This window comes from Lathyrus oleraceus, chromosome 3 (assembly GCF_024323335.1).
Source record: "Lathyrus oleraceus cultivar Zhongwan6 chromosome 3, CAAS_Psat_ZW6_1.0, whole genome shotgun sequence".
Classification (NCBI taxonomy): Eukaryota; Viridiplantae; Streptophyta; class Magnoliopsida; order Fabales; family Fabaceae; genus Lathyrus; species Lathyrus oleraceus.
Window position 1 is genome coordinate 150,590,272 of NC_066581.1, and position 15,634 is coordinate 150,605,905.

General features: G+C 30.3%; 1 non-coding gene across 1 annotated transcript; it reads left to right on the forward strand.

The window, feature by feature from the left end:
• The first annotated feature begins 6,886 nt into the window (after nucleotides 1-6,886).
• TRNAC-GCA (transfer RNA cysteine (anticodon GCA)) lies at nucleotides 6,887-6,958 on the forward strand. Its single transcript has one exon. It is a non-coding gene; the product is annotated as a tRNA-Cys (tRNA).
• Nucleotides 6,959-15,634: the final 8,676 nt, after the last annotated feature.

Consider the following 15,634-nt stretch of genomic DNA (forward strand, 5'->3'; position numbering starts at 1 on the left):
TGATGATTGACAACAAATCAACCATAAGCCTTGCCAAAAATCTATTATTGCATGGAAGAAGCAAGTTGTCGCATCTTGAAAAATATGATCCTTCGTGAAGTCACAAAAAAAATTATTCAAACATAATCGCCATCGAACATTATTTATTTCAAAAGAGGACAGGGAAAATATTTATAAAACCCTTAAGAGAAAAAACGAAAATGGTTATCACAACCAAATTCGGGTTTGGGAGTCGATTACGCAAATGGTAGGTATTAGCACCCCTCACGTTCGTTGTACTCAATGGGAACTTTTTAATTGAATTTGAAATTGAATATTAGCTTATGTTAATTGTTTTCTTCGAGTAGTAAAAAGATTAAAAAGAAAAAGAAAGGAAACCGCACAAAGTTTTTTATTAGGGTAGTTGACGAGATTGTGGGTCTCGCTCTTACGTATCCTTTGGTAGAATGAGGAAATCAAAGCTTCGTAGTTCTGAGGAAGGCTATGATTTATTGGTTTGTGTTTTTTAATGAACAACTGTTTAGATCGCATTCTAATGGTTAAACATTGGCTTGTTTGCTCACGGTGGAGACTTAAGCACTAGTTTGTATTCGCATTAGAATGGACTAAACAATGTTCTTTTGCAAAAATAGTTTTACAATGTACTCAAAGTCGGTTTGTACATAGCGCCAACGAAATCAAAGTGTCGTACGTAACGATCGAACGCGACAAAAAATCATATCATTGTATTGATATTTTTGCGGCATAACAACATAAAATTACCAAAAAAAACCAATTTACATAGTGTGAAATTAAACAACAACATCAAACACAAACATACTTTCATATGTTATGGATAGGAACAATGGAAAGGAATCAAATACAAATCTACAATGATATTACAAAAATTATTGTCATTTTCTAGTAGCAACAATTCAGTTAACCTTATGAGTAATACGAGTTGCATCAACATCGAGCCGTGATACCAAACTCCTAAAATTGTTCAAAATAAACAGCAAGAAAACTGAAGATTTTTCAATATTGCTTTAATAGTTTTAAATCTAGTACTCACCAAAATGCTAATAAGTCAAAGTTAACCCAAGATTGTGAAACCAACCCAACTAAACCTTTAAAAGAACACTAAGGTTAATCATTAGAAGCTCCCACTAACACCAATATTGAATAGGAAAGGCAACAAACCCTCAACATTTCATGACAGCGAAAATAAACTTAGCATGAAGAAAATGATAAACAGTAGCATCACCATAAAACATGAATGCTACACCAATGCCATAACAATGAAAAAGAATCGAGACCATCAAGCAAGGCCTATATCACAGCAGCACAAAACGAAGTGTAACCGAAACTCATTCAAAATATCACCGTAATGAGGAATCATTGACACAATTTAGAACCAACGATATTGCAGCACTTCAGCATTTATCGCACTGGCGCATCCACAACAATCCAATCTTACAACATTGAATAATTAAACTCGTATCTTACCGAAACTAGTCGAAACCAAAATCGTTAAATTATTGTCAAAAAATAAAATATGCTTGAAAACAAAATTAAAATGGAGGTCAATGACACGTTGTTCGATGGTTTTAAGATGGTGGTGGCAAGGTTGAAAGGGAGGTGTTTCAACCATGTTTTATGGTGGTGAAAGAGGTTGGGTTTTAGTTGTGTTGTTATTCTGAGTTTCGAAAAGGGAGGTTCGTGAGTATGGGTTGGTGCGAAGGTAATATAGTGATGATGAGGGGGAAATATTGATACAGATCAAGGGGAGTATTTTGCGGCGGTTTCAACCATGTCCTTAGTATCAGAGAGAGAAAACAATATCATTCCCCTTGTTGTCACTTGATTGGGTCGTTGTTGAGGAAGAGTAAAGAGTCATTGAGATATGTGTCTATTTTCTATTGGCCAAAAATCAAAATCACTCCTCAAACCCTTATGCGCCACATGTCCATTGGGAGAGGTGAGGAAATTCCAATTTTCTTTATTATTTCTAATTCAATTAACTGATTTTTTATTGGTTGAAAGAGGCAAACATGGATAATTAATATGGGCCTTTAATTAAATTTGATTTAAGAGTCGAGATTAAATCAAAGAAACACAAATTATTGAGCAATTTAAAATGTTTAGAATGCCCTTTCTAGAAACTTTAATTGATAAAATCAAATTAAATCAATTAAATTAACTAAAAAATTAAACATAAAAAAATAAAATGAAGATATGAAAAATTCTATTTAATTTTTTCTGAATATTTTGACGAAAGAATAAAAATAAAATAATTGAATATGAATAAAAAATCAAGTGCAAAAGTGCTCGAAAAATTAAAATGAATGCACTAAAATGACCAGCGCAAAATAAACTTCTCGAAAACATACAGGTATTTATCAACTTTTACATTAGAATGACCGGTTAAAAAAGCTCATGCTGATCAAAATGCGACCAAATAAGGAATCGAAAAATAAAACGAGCATGTCGGGTTAAACTACGTGAACCATAGATTAATAATAACTAATGTCTACAAGCTCGATTTCGAAACTTTTCGTCCATTAATTTCACGTACATTTGAAAATTAATTCAACTTATCTGTCTATATATCTGAAAATTTGATTTGGTCGACATTTTAGGCATTATACATGAAATTTAGTCATGTTTTTTTTTATATGCAAGGAAATGCAATGCAATGGCCAGGATCACGAATTCATCATGTAAACCAAGGTAATAGAAGGAAGTATAGAAGACTCTGATTATTGAAATTCTCAAGGATAGGCTCTAAGGTGGTAGGTTCCCAGAGTCATGGACCTTTCTTAGGATATAGTCGTCGTAACGACTAATCATTAGGTAATCATATTTCCAAGAGAATGTACTCTGAGTGAGGTCTTCGTATCAACCCAACGAGTCATAAGTCTTGTAGGCCCATACTACTCGACCATTGACTTCATAGTTCTAAAAGGTCCTCAAAATCATGGATCGAGGTTGAAAGTATTACCACCAGAACGACTATTCATAAGACAGTAATATTTCCAAGGGATCTTACCTGAGTGGGGTTCTCGTATCAACCCAACAAGTCTGGTATCTCGCAGGTAAATACTACACAACCACAATCTTAATCTTATGGTCTTCCTCAAGCTAGGATGGAGAGCTTATCTCAAAAAGTATCACAGATCTCCAATAGTATCATGAGAACCAATTAACAAATAAGTAGTGTCAAAAATAGTAAAGATAAGAAGATATGAGAAAACAAATAGACAAAGTTAACATTCATTGTAAATTGAACTAAGTTAGGCTTTACTCTCTTTTGCTTGGAGCATAATTCCCCAACAGAGTCGTCAGCTGTCGCATCTCGAAAAAAATGATCATTCGTAAAGTCGCGAAAAAAATGATCCGAACAAAGTCGTCACCGAACTTTATTTATTCCAAAAGAGAAACGAAAAAATATTGATAAAACCATTAAGAGAAAAAAAAGAAAATGATCACCGCAACCAAATTCGGGTTCAGGAGTCGATTATGTAAGGAGAAAATATTAACACCCCTCACGTCCCTTATACTCAACGGGAACCTTTTAGTTGAATTTGCGATTGAATGTCAACTTATGTTAATTATTTTCTTCGAGTGGTAAAAAGTGGTCATCTTTAAGGTGATGTTTAAGGTGAGAAACCATAATACTTTTCCATCATATAAAAGGTCATCTTCGACATTGATATATTAGTATTAAATTTGAATGGTTCAAATTTAAAATTGGTTATAAAGATAACATGCTAATTTTTTAATAAATAAAGATACATATGGATCTCATGGAACAGTAAAAATATTAGTAAAAAAATAGAAGGTTGTATAGACTAGAACATTATTTTATGGGCTAAATAATATTTTTTTATTGTCGGGTCATTCATTTATTTGTGGGCTTAGAGATTTTGTTAGAGAATTGTTAATCTCACACTAAGTGGTGGAAAAGTATCATATAAAAATCTAAAATTTTCCATCTAAATTATGAGATATATCTTCGAACGCATCTTGAGTCTCATTGAAACACGCTCCAACTAAGTTTCACCCCATATATATTTTTTAAATTTATTCCGAATATGCATATCTGGAGCAACTCCATGTACACCACATGCATTCCTCAATAAAATGCTCTTTTTTGACATAAGTTATTCTGGAGATGCATCTCCATATTCATACCAGACATAATTTGAATATGCATCTTTGAAACTTCGCCAAACAATAATTTTTTATTTTGATTTAGAGATGCTCTGATGAATTTGACGATATATTATAGTTATAATGTCATTTTAAGTTTTGTATAAATTAAACCACCGGATAATATGAAAATGACATATATATGAATTAATAAATCTAGAGTACAAAATGAAGTAAAAATAAAATAGAATCGAAAATAGTGCTCATAATACAAATACTATATACTACTGTATACGACGAACTCGAAACCCCTGTTCCTACGTTTTCTCCTGTATTGTAGTGCCTCCCGTATGTTAGACGCGAACCGTAAGCCAACCAGATAGTCTACCATCATCTCTAGTACGTCATCCCTGATCAGAAGATGCAGCAGGCACGATACGTCGTCCAGTGTGATAAACATCTCATAATATGGAAGATGAAATGATGATGTCTCCAAGTGTCATCTCTCCTCACAAGTCTCCCAATCCAGATAGTTGCATCACATCCTTAAACTATTGCTCATTAGGCTGCTGCAGACCCGTAATCTTTTGGCCATTGTTAATGAATTTTAAAGCATAACAATCCTGTAGAAAATTAAATCATCATCAGAAACATCAAATATCATAACAAAAATGATATTTCAAAGATTGAATATACCTGAATTTTACATCTCCGTCCTAGACATGTCTAGAGGTATGGTCCATGTATAAAGGCAGTAACAATAAGTCTGACGGGCTTCTTCCAAACGCCTCGGGTGCCTCAAGTGCCTGAGTAGGGAACACTTGTCTCCTATGAGGAGATGGAGGCGGAGATGCATGAGCCCTATAAGTTGACGCCTCTGCATCAACCATGTTATAAATGATATGTGCATGTGATGGTCGAGCTCTTTCTCTCTGAACCAATACATACTGCACAACTATGTCGTGCCTCAATCTATATAGGTTATCATCCATAATGTCAGTAGCTAAATCACATAAGCATTATACATATGAAACATATGAAACACAATGAGATCAAGCTAAAAAAATTCAGACGGATAAATTTCAGAGATGCGTCTCCGAATTCTGTAAATAAGAAACATGTTAATGGCGTAAATGCAATTCATGCCTACATTCAAAATAATGCATTGATCATTTAAACCACCTATCAAACACATTGCGCATTTTAATAACATATCTAGACTACCTATTACACAACCTAATGCTCAATTTTTACAAATATATATATAGAAATAAAAAATATATTTAGAAAAATCACAAACTTACTAAATATGAAGTTAGTTTGATGTTAAGTGAGCTCTTTGATCAATTTGATGTTGATGGAAGAAGTTTTGAAATGAGTTGAATGATTTTGAAAGAATGTGAGTTAAAAGAGTTTCAAACTTGAGAGGTTGAGAGAGTATTTTGAAAAGTGGGGAAAGAGAAAGGGTCTGACACGTTTTTAATTAAAATAGTGTCTGAAGATGCATCTCCGTAATTTATACGGAGAGCCATTTCCATAATTTTTTTACTAAGCCTTAGGGCCTAACTCATTAACGAATGTGTTTGAATCGCGTCTGGAGATGCATCTCCAAATTTTAAGGATAGTTTTAGTTTTTCACAAAGGTGTGGTAGCAATCCTTAAGGGTGTCTTAAGCAATTCCTTTTTTTATTGCAGGTTCATTATTATTTTTTACTTATTAATTTTTATAGGCTCATAATTAAATTATCATATTGATTAAATTACCATGATACAAGAACTTGAAGAGTGAAAGAAAATCTCTACTAAAATTGTCTCACGATAATGTGGCACGATTTAATCTTTCAAATCGAGAAGAACTGGTATGCTTAAATTGCATCGTGAATACATCAAATTGTGGTGCGATTTGTCTTCAACTTAGTCTGCAACGTCGGGTTAGTGAAGCATTGTGCCCCAATTATACCAATTCATGATGCGATTTTGCGAGCAGGAACCATATTATAAAAGAATGAATAGATATATAGTATTATTTATTTTTTGTGATATTAGTAATTAATATACAATAAAGTTTCTTTAATCACGAATTCACATAAGACATTGGGGATTGTGATCGAAGAAGATTGTTTTACGCCAAGACATAAGAGATTGTGATTGAAGAAAATTGTTGTATGCCGAAAGATTAGGTGTTACTCTTTTGTTAATTTATCGCGATAAAAAAAAATTCATACGATTAGACAAAATAAACAAACAAGAATAGATAGAAGATTCAAGAAAGGGCTAATCGCTAATCAAATTATCAATTATATGTTATGCATGTCCTTTGTTATAGTTACATAATCTAAGTAAAATAACAATTATTAAGTAAAAAATATTAGTAATTCTTAACTACACATTTGGTTCACTTGTCTAACATTCATCAATATATAATATAAATACATAAAATACAAGGCCTTCATTTTTAGAAAATTCACACACACAAAAATTGACATGTGAAACCCATTTCCCAATTAAATTCAATATCAAAGTAACAACAAGATGAAGAATGATGATATTTTTTAAGATAAAGACAAAAAACTCTACTTGAGTTACAACAAGAGAATATAAAAAAAAATGTAATTTTAATTCCACAATAATATCTTAGCTTTACTAATTGAGTTACAACAAGAAAATTACAATAGCAGTTGAGTAAACAATACTTCAATTCGAGGGCATAATATAACAATGAATAAATATATTTAGTTCACTATCACAGCACCACGGGTCCATAGCTCAGTGGTAGAGCATTTGACTGCAGATCAAGAGGTCACCGGTTCGAACCCGGTTGGGCCCTTTTTCCAATTAATTTCTTTTGTTTTTACAATTAATGATGGCGGGAAAAATGTGGTGTACTCATAAGTGATAACTGACTGCTCTTGTGTTGAAAGTTGGAATATATGGTTATTAAATGGCATTCAAATTAGATTCGTGATAAATTTATTCAATTATTACTCCCTTCATTTTATTCAATTATTACTCACTCTTTCTTCTCTAAATGTAATTTTTAAATTTTTTAAATATATTATTAAAGTTAGAACTTCGAATTTTTATTTTATTTTATCTTTAACTTTTTACATATATTAAGTGTAATTCAATTATTACATATTAAGTGTAATTCAATTATTACTGCTCTTGTGTGTTGGAATTTGAAAATTTTCTTTTATTTATTTTATTTTTATTAATTTATTTATCTTTTTTCTTTATGTAAAGAATATTTTTTAAAAATATTTTTAAAAATATTTTTGACAAAACTTTGAAATGACATTTAAAAGTGAATAATTGTTTTTTAAAAAGTGACACTTAAAAGAAATTGAGGGAGTATATTTTTTGGATTTAATGGTAATACACTGATGGTGCAAATAAATTTTACACTGTAATTCAATAAAAATATATTATTTTGTCATGTCATATTAATAGTTTAAAAATTTAATTGATTTGACGAAATATACGATTATCATCGGTTAACCATTACAATTCACCAAATCGAAATCAGGCAAGACCTTCGATCCATATTGAGTGCTTAATTTGATGAAAATGCTATGATCAAATATATTCTTGAAAGTCATAAATAGTATGAACATAAATTATCTACAAAACGAATTTACAAATACAAAAGTACCATAATGAACATAAATAATCCGTAAAGCGAAATTACAAATACATAATGACTTCTAAATATCCATGTTAAACTTGATCTCCTTGTAACAACCTTAGTGAAAATAAATTGAAAAATATAAGTTTGTTGAAATGATTAGTCGCTAGTAATCCCTGGGTCGGTCCCGTGTAAGTGCAGCAGCACAAGATTCCTAAATTTTGAACTTTTTTTTCATAAATGTTAATAAAAATAAATAAAATGATATTAAAAAACTCAATAATTAAAAAAAAAATTATGATAAAAACTCAATACATATAAAAATTAAGATTGATCAAAATTCAAAATAATTATAGTTAAATCAATTTTTTATTAATATATAATTTTATTTTTGATATATTTTTTAAAATTATTATAATTGTAATTTTTTTTTTAATTTGAACCCATTTTTTAAATTAGAACGGATCTCCGAAATGATTGGGTTAGCTCTGCTATTATATATATTTGGACTATATAATATACTATATAATCAATATATGTGAAGTGTATAATAATATACTGAATATATTAATTATTTAATAAATCTAAAAAATTAAAGTTATCTTGTAAACATGATCATAGGAAGTAATAGTTTATTTATTCACATCAGAACATATCACATATATGCAATAATGATTGATAATTTAATTTTCATAGGAACATATCAAAGCATATCACATAATCTATTTTTATAGCAAGATTACTTAATAAAGGGCGAGTCATTTAAAAAAAAAAGAGTAAATATAAAGTCGGGATATTAAAGAAGACACGATAAAACACTTCCCACTTTAGTATTTTTTATTCATTTTCCACAATAGTAACTAAATGGCTAGTCACTTGTCCCTTGCTTCTCAAAATTGCTATCAAGGTTTTTTCTTGGCAATTTTCAAAGAAAGAGAATGAAAATGGTAGTGATAATGGAAGACGGGACTCGTGTTAGTTTTATTGAATTCTATGGTGGGCGCCACCGTAGTGTTTAAAAAATATATGTATGCTTGTCCCTTGCAAGGAAAGGGAGGCTCGGATGCTCAAGTAATTATAAAGTTAGTATCTCATATAATTTCAATTTCAATCTATATATATATATATATATATTCATCCATAGTTGTGATTATGATTAAGGGGATGTGATGTGAAATGTTTAATATTTATTTTGATTTGTCATTGATTAACTAATTAAAAAAAGATAATTTTAATTAAAATATTTCAATTCATTAACGAAGACGAAAATTGTTCTAAGTTTTTTTAATGAAGAAGAAAATCTAGGAGAATCAAGGATATTGTTTTCAGAATGATAATGTGATTTTTAAAAATATTTCTTTTTAATTTATAATCTCTTGAGTTGTGATATAGTATTTGATAAACTTGTAGATATTCTAGACAGTGCATGTGTAAACTGGTTGTCAAATTTTTTTTTTTTGATATTAATTTTTATTTAATATTGAATGAGAAAGAGATCTAAAATTATTTAATATACTGTTAATTTTTTGCGTGATAGAAATACATTGTCCTAACGAAATGGACTGCTCCTACCACGTTTTTAAAATTGATTTCCCAAAAAAAAAATTATACGTATTTCAAATGAATAAGGATGGTGTAAATTTGAATTAATGACATGTTTAATGTTTTGAAAATAGAATTTTACTATTTTCATCATTAATGTATATCAATAGAATTCTTCCAACATTACTGTCTGAGAGACATGCAACAAAAATTGTTCAAGAACTATCCATGTATTTATTAAATGCATTAAAAGAAATATTTTTCTATTCCAACATATAAATGATGATGTGACGTGTATAATTTTTCTATCATTTAATTAAATACTTTATATCTATCTCACGGTTCCAAGACTCCCCATAATGTAACCCAACCAACACACTAACACATTGTTTGTTTAAATAGATAGTAAGACGCATGGTATAAACTCAATCATATAATTTTTCTTTTGTAACTAATATTTTTTTGTTGATGTTGATTTTAATTATATTTATTAGGTTTTTAATTTAAAGACATCATGACATGATACAAGAAAAATAAAAAGACTTAATTATTTCCAATATAAAATTAAAATAAGCTTATTACTATTATTATTATTATTATTATTATTATTATTATTATCATGAAGAAGAATATGAGATTTTAATAAATTATTATATATATATATATATATATATATATATATATATATATATATATATATATATATATATATATATATTCAAAAACAATTTTTTTATATACTCACATATTTATAGAAATATTATTTAAGGCATGACATATGCAATTTAATCAATTATTATAATTTCTACATAATTCTTATTTAATTAAACACATATTCACAATAATATTTTAAAATATAAAATAAAAATAACTGTAGGAACTAAAAAAATATATTTAATAATGGTATTTTTTTTGGTCCTGGCGATCCCTAACTGTTCAAAATTTATGATAAAATATTAATATTATTTTATATCGTTTATACTATATGTCATGATTACGATATCATTTCAAATAAAAAAATCACTAAGAAAACTCAAACTAACTTTAAAGAAATTTAGAATTTAGAGAATTTGTTTTATAACAAATTAAAATAAATGAATGATTAAAAAATATGTATACTTTAAAAATTTGACAGGTTTATCTTTAATTTCTATTTTAAAAAAATCAAAAATAATTTTAAAGATGTATGATTGCTTTTAATGTGTTTGATTATTTTTAATATAGATTTGACAAGATCTTTAAAAAAATAATTTTAAATTAAACTTTATATATGAGAACAAGTTTAGTATTGATTCAAATATTTTTAAAAGTAATATCAAATCGCAAATAATATTTATATGCAAAATAAATAAATTATTAATTAAAATCCTTTTATATACATAAATAATTATAGGCATGAGCTTATTATCTCTTTTAAAAATTAAAAAAAAAATTGATTAAACAGTTTTGTCTTTCTTTTATAATAAAAATGTTTAATAATTTAATGTAATATGAAATTGGATTTTGATGGTTGTTAAAATAATTATTTTTTCAAATTTTAATTATTTAATATATATTTTTTATTTGTCAATTTAAGATTTTTATTGTTATTAATATTTTTGATGATGTTGATGAAGTATAGAAAACAAAATTTAACCAAATTATAATTTTTTGAAAACATCAAATTAAAACAATTACTATAAAGGGAATACAAAGTTATTGATCAAAATAATGAATAATAACGGGAACAAGTTTACTAAATATTTTTTTTGTAAATATCAATCGTTAGTTGGTCAAGTTGGTCAAGTGATGATTGGCGTTGGATTTGATAGGAAGGACCACAACCCGATCTCCCGCAACTGCGATTAGGAAGGGGCTGAAATCACTTGATGTCAAAACTCGACCGGATATTGGTGGTGATTTTTTTTTTGTAAATAATATCAAAACAAAAATAATATTTATATATGAAAATATATATTGTTGATTCAAATATTTCTATATATTGAAAAAAAATATAGGCACCAATTTATTATCTCTTTTAAACGTAATAACATTTTGTGGTTAAATAATTTGTCTTTATTTCATTTCATTTTTATTATATTTTAAAAACAAATGTGCATAACATGCCACTACCTGTGCGTAGGCACATGTATTTTACTAATTTAATTTCCATATGAACATATCAAAGCATATCACATAATCTATTTTTATAGAAACATTACTTAATAAAAAGCGAAACATTTTAAATAAAAGTAAATGTAGAGTTGGAATATTAAGGAAGACATGATGAAACACTTACAACTTTAGTATTTTTTATGCATTTTCCACAACCGTAACAAAATGGCTCATCTCTCGTCCATCGTCTCTTGCTTCTCGTAATTGATATCAAGGTTTTTTCTTAGCCATTTTTGAAGGAAGGTGATAAAAATGATAGTGATAATGGAAGGTGTGATTCAAGTTAGTTTTATTGGGGCGTTATGGTGGGGGACCACTACAGTGTTCAAAAAGTACAAGTATGTGCGTGTTCCCCCTACAAGAATAGAGAGACTCAGATGCCCTAATAGGTATATTACACGTTTGACTGTGAGGGCTATATCACAACGGAGAGTAGCCTTGTATGATAGTTTTTGAGACTGTTTAAGGGACCAACTCATGTGAGGTGAAAGGCCTTGTTGGTGGTCGGTGCTGCTAGGCTGCATGGAGACGGTTAGATTAATGTTGTTAGGGCTACTAGGAGCGGAGTGCTCTTTGAGTAATGTCAGGTAGTAGCTAAGAAATGTGTATGACTTGAAAATCTGCCCCTTCCCCCTTTCGAAGAAAGATATTTATAGAGGATTTCTTGGGTATGGGTTGTTGGGTGAGAATATGAAAATAATAATGTCTAAAAAGGGGTTGAATATACCCAAAATCCTTTTAGACAATTTGAAAAACTTTTTAGGTATCATATAACAAAATCGAAGATTTTAAAAAGTGCGGAAGCAAAACACAAAAACGAGAGCTTGAAAGCATCTAAATGAGTCAAGTCACATGAAATGATACATGAAGTAACCATGAGATTGATCACTTCTAGTGCAAGTCACTTATATGACGTTCAAAACCGCTTTAAACGAAGCGATTTAAAAACACATTGGAGATAGACTTATCGGTATTACTTGGCATTCAACCAGTTCTCATTAGTTGTTGTTGATCGATTTGTGAATCATCATGATACCATTGCCTTTAATACACATATCCGAGCTTTTTGATAGCGGGTTAGGTTAGACGAATTTTGATCTGGGATATTTGTAACTTGCTTTCGCGCCATAAATTTTTCAAACTAATTTTTGTCAAGTTTTTAACTCGGGATCTATTCACCCCCTCTAGATCTAGGCCTATAACAATAATCACGATCTTCCACTATAATGATAAAATGATTACAACATTTAATTACAAAGAACTATCACACAATAATTCCTTTTAATGAAGCATACAATAAACTTCTAACACATTATAAGATCCCTCAAGATCTTGATCCAATAACCCCGTTATCCATAATAACATGCTCCAAGTATTTGTGTGTGGCAATCCCCCTGATCCCACCGGTTTCTTGTCTGAGCGATTACTGTTAACTGAACGTATATTGGACAACTCCCAACTTTGTATGCTAGTAATCTTTCTCCAACGCCACCAAAGAAAGACAACTTCTAACTCCGTCTACGAACCGTTGATGCTCGATTATGCCAAAGTCTTCCTTGAAATATAATGGAAACTCTCATCTTGTTAGACGACCCCTCAATACCAAATTGCACTCAAGAAACGATATTTGCACCTGTTACAATAAAAAACTAGCTACACATAAAACATTAAAAACATTAGATACCATAATGTATCACTAGTCTCCCTTGCACTTCTGCTTTTTCTTTTTTTAATTTTTCTCCATTTAGAGTGAGAGAGATGTATGAGGATATGAGAGGTGATTGTGAAATATCCCATATCCTCTTAAATGCTCAATTAGTTGTCAGTTGAGACCAATTGAGTTCCTATGTACTCTATCTCTTGTCAGTTGAAACAACTAAAGCTTTTATGTGCTCTAAATATTGTCAATTGGGAAAAATACAGTATCTAGTGAACTCCAAAGAGATCAATCCTGATTAAAAGAGACTGATCTTTATTAATAAGTACAAAAGGGGATATTTTTGGTAACATTAATAATTGGTCAGTTGGTACTGGAAGATAAAATATCAATCGAGATATTTTATGTCACTACTTAATATTATATATTATATATATTATTTAGTAAATGTTGTATGGTGGTGATTACAAAGAAAGAAGAAGTGGATAAGAATGAAGGAAAATAGAGATAGTAGGTAAGAGAGAAAGAGAGTTATAAGAAAGAAAGAAACGAAAGGAAATAGGAAGAGAAGAGAAAAGAGAAACGAAGAGAAAGAATGGGAAGAAGAAAAAGAAGCTCATGGAGGAACAAGAAGATTGATATCATCTTCATGATCACCACCATCATATCATCTTCATCATCATCATCACCAACTTCATCTCTATTTCATCATCTTCATCGTCAAACTAAGGTGAGTTCTTAGATAGAGTTAGCCTTGGGGAGGGGAAGAATTTCATGAAGGGAAACTAGGTTGTTATGATATTATGGTTATTGATAATAACATGTTGATGCTGCTTCATGTTGTTCTATTATGTTATTTGGTGTGATTATTGTCTCGATTGCATGATTGTTATGTGTTTTAGCATGAATTCATAATGGTATATGTTTTGGTATGGGTATGAGTGGTTGAAATTGGAAAAGAGAGTGTTTAGAAGAGGTATTTTTGGAGATTATGCAGGTGTCAAACGATTGGATGCATAAAATTTGCAGAACCAATTGATTGGTTCATTATTCTGTGAAGAAAAAGATGATTTTTGCTTATGTCAATCGATTGGCTACAGTGCTCAATCGATTGGTCCTGTCTAATTTCACCAAAAACAGAAGTCAGTAACTTCACACAATCGATTGACTCTCAGTGCAATTGATTGGTTCAGCCTTGTTTTGCCTAAAACCACTTATTTCATGTTTCTAAACCACCTTAGATGTATTATAACTTATACCATGATGTGTATGCATTAATTTAACATTAATCGGTCGATTTACATGAGATTAGATGGGTTTAACCTAGAATATTAGTTAGGTTAAAATATGTGGTTCTTGTTTCACCATAACTCAAGAACCGTGAATCTGATTGATACGAGACTTGAAGCTTTGGAAAGCTAATTTAATGAGATATTGCATGGTGATGAGAGACCATGTACTAACCAATAATGCTTGGTAGAGGATAATGATGATTGTATGCTTGATTATGTTTGACTTGTTTGTGTATAACGACTTGAATAACCTAAGATACTTATGCGTATGTCGTGAGTCAGATATGCCAAGGGTTTATTATGACATGTTATGCCACTATGTGTGTTTCATGTATGACATTTTGCTATGCTAATGTGCATGTCATGAATTGGTTGGATATTTGATTGTGAAATAACATGATTAAAAACCTTACAAAGATGAGTGAGGAAACCTAGGAGAATAACTTGATTAATAACTTAGAAAGATAATCTAGGTTATGAAAATGAGTACACGGTGATGCTTGGACGCAACGGTACCTAAGTGTGTATCGTGGACAAGTATTCACTTGGTAAACTAATTAATATGCTTTGTATGGAACATGTGTGATTTCTGTAATGAGAATGGATCATGTTATGATGCCATGAGAATTGATATGATATCATGAGAATTGTTTGATATTTGGTGAGGAACATTTGTTCCAAAAGTCCTATTTGTTGTTGAGAATTAATCACGTAATCAAAATTAGTTATGACTGTGCACATACCATTTCAAGGGCTTATGTAAAGCGTTAAGTGGGGATGTAGCACCAATGATTCGTGCCTCAATTGGATTTGATCCCTAACCATGGCATACATGGGGGAAAGGTGAACACCTAAGTGGGTTAGAGGCCCATACGGTGAAAGATACCCTAAGTGGGTTACAAGCCCATACGGGTGACGATCGCTTGAACTGGGGATTAAGCCTCATAGAGGACCCAATATCCACTGTGAAAGTTGAATCATACGGGCATGCGTGAACCGAGCCTGGCTTAGACATAAGTCCGTTCGGGGATTGATGTTTCGTGAATCCGAATAGTGATTTGTTGAGTGGATGCACTCAAGTGACATGTTTCCATACATTGCAAATATCCCTTAGTTGCTTAAGTACTAGTTACATTGTGTGAGTGATGCACAAGTAACGAAAGGTGAATACTTAAGTTAGAAATCAGGTAGAAACCCTGTAGAGCCGAGTAGACCCATAGGATAGGAGAACTC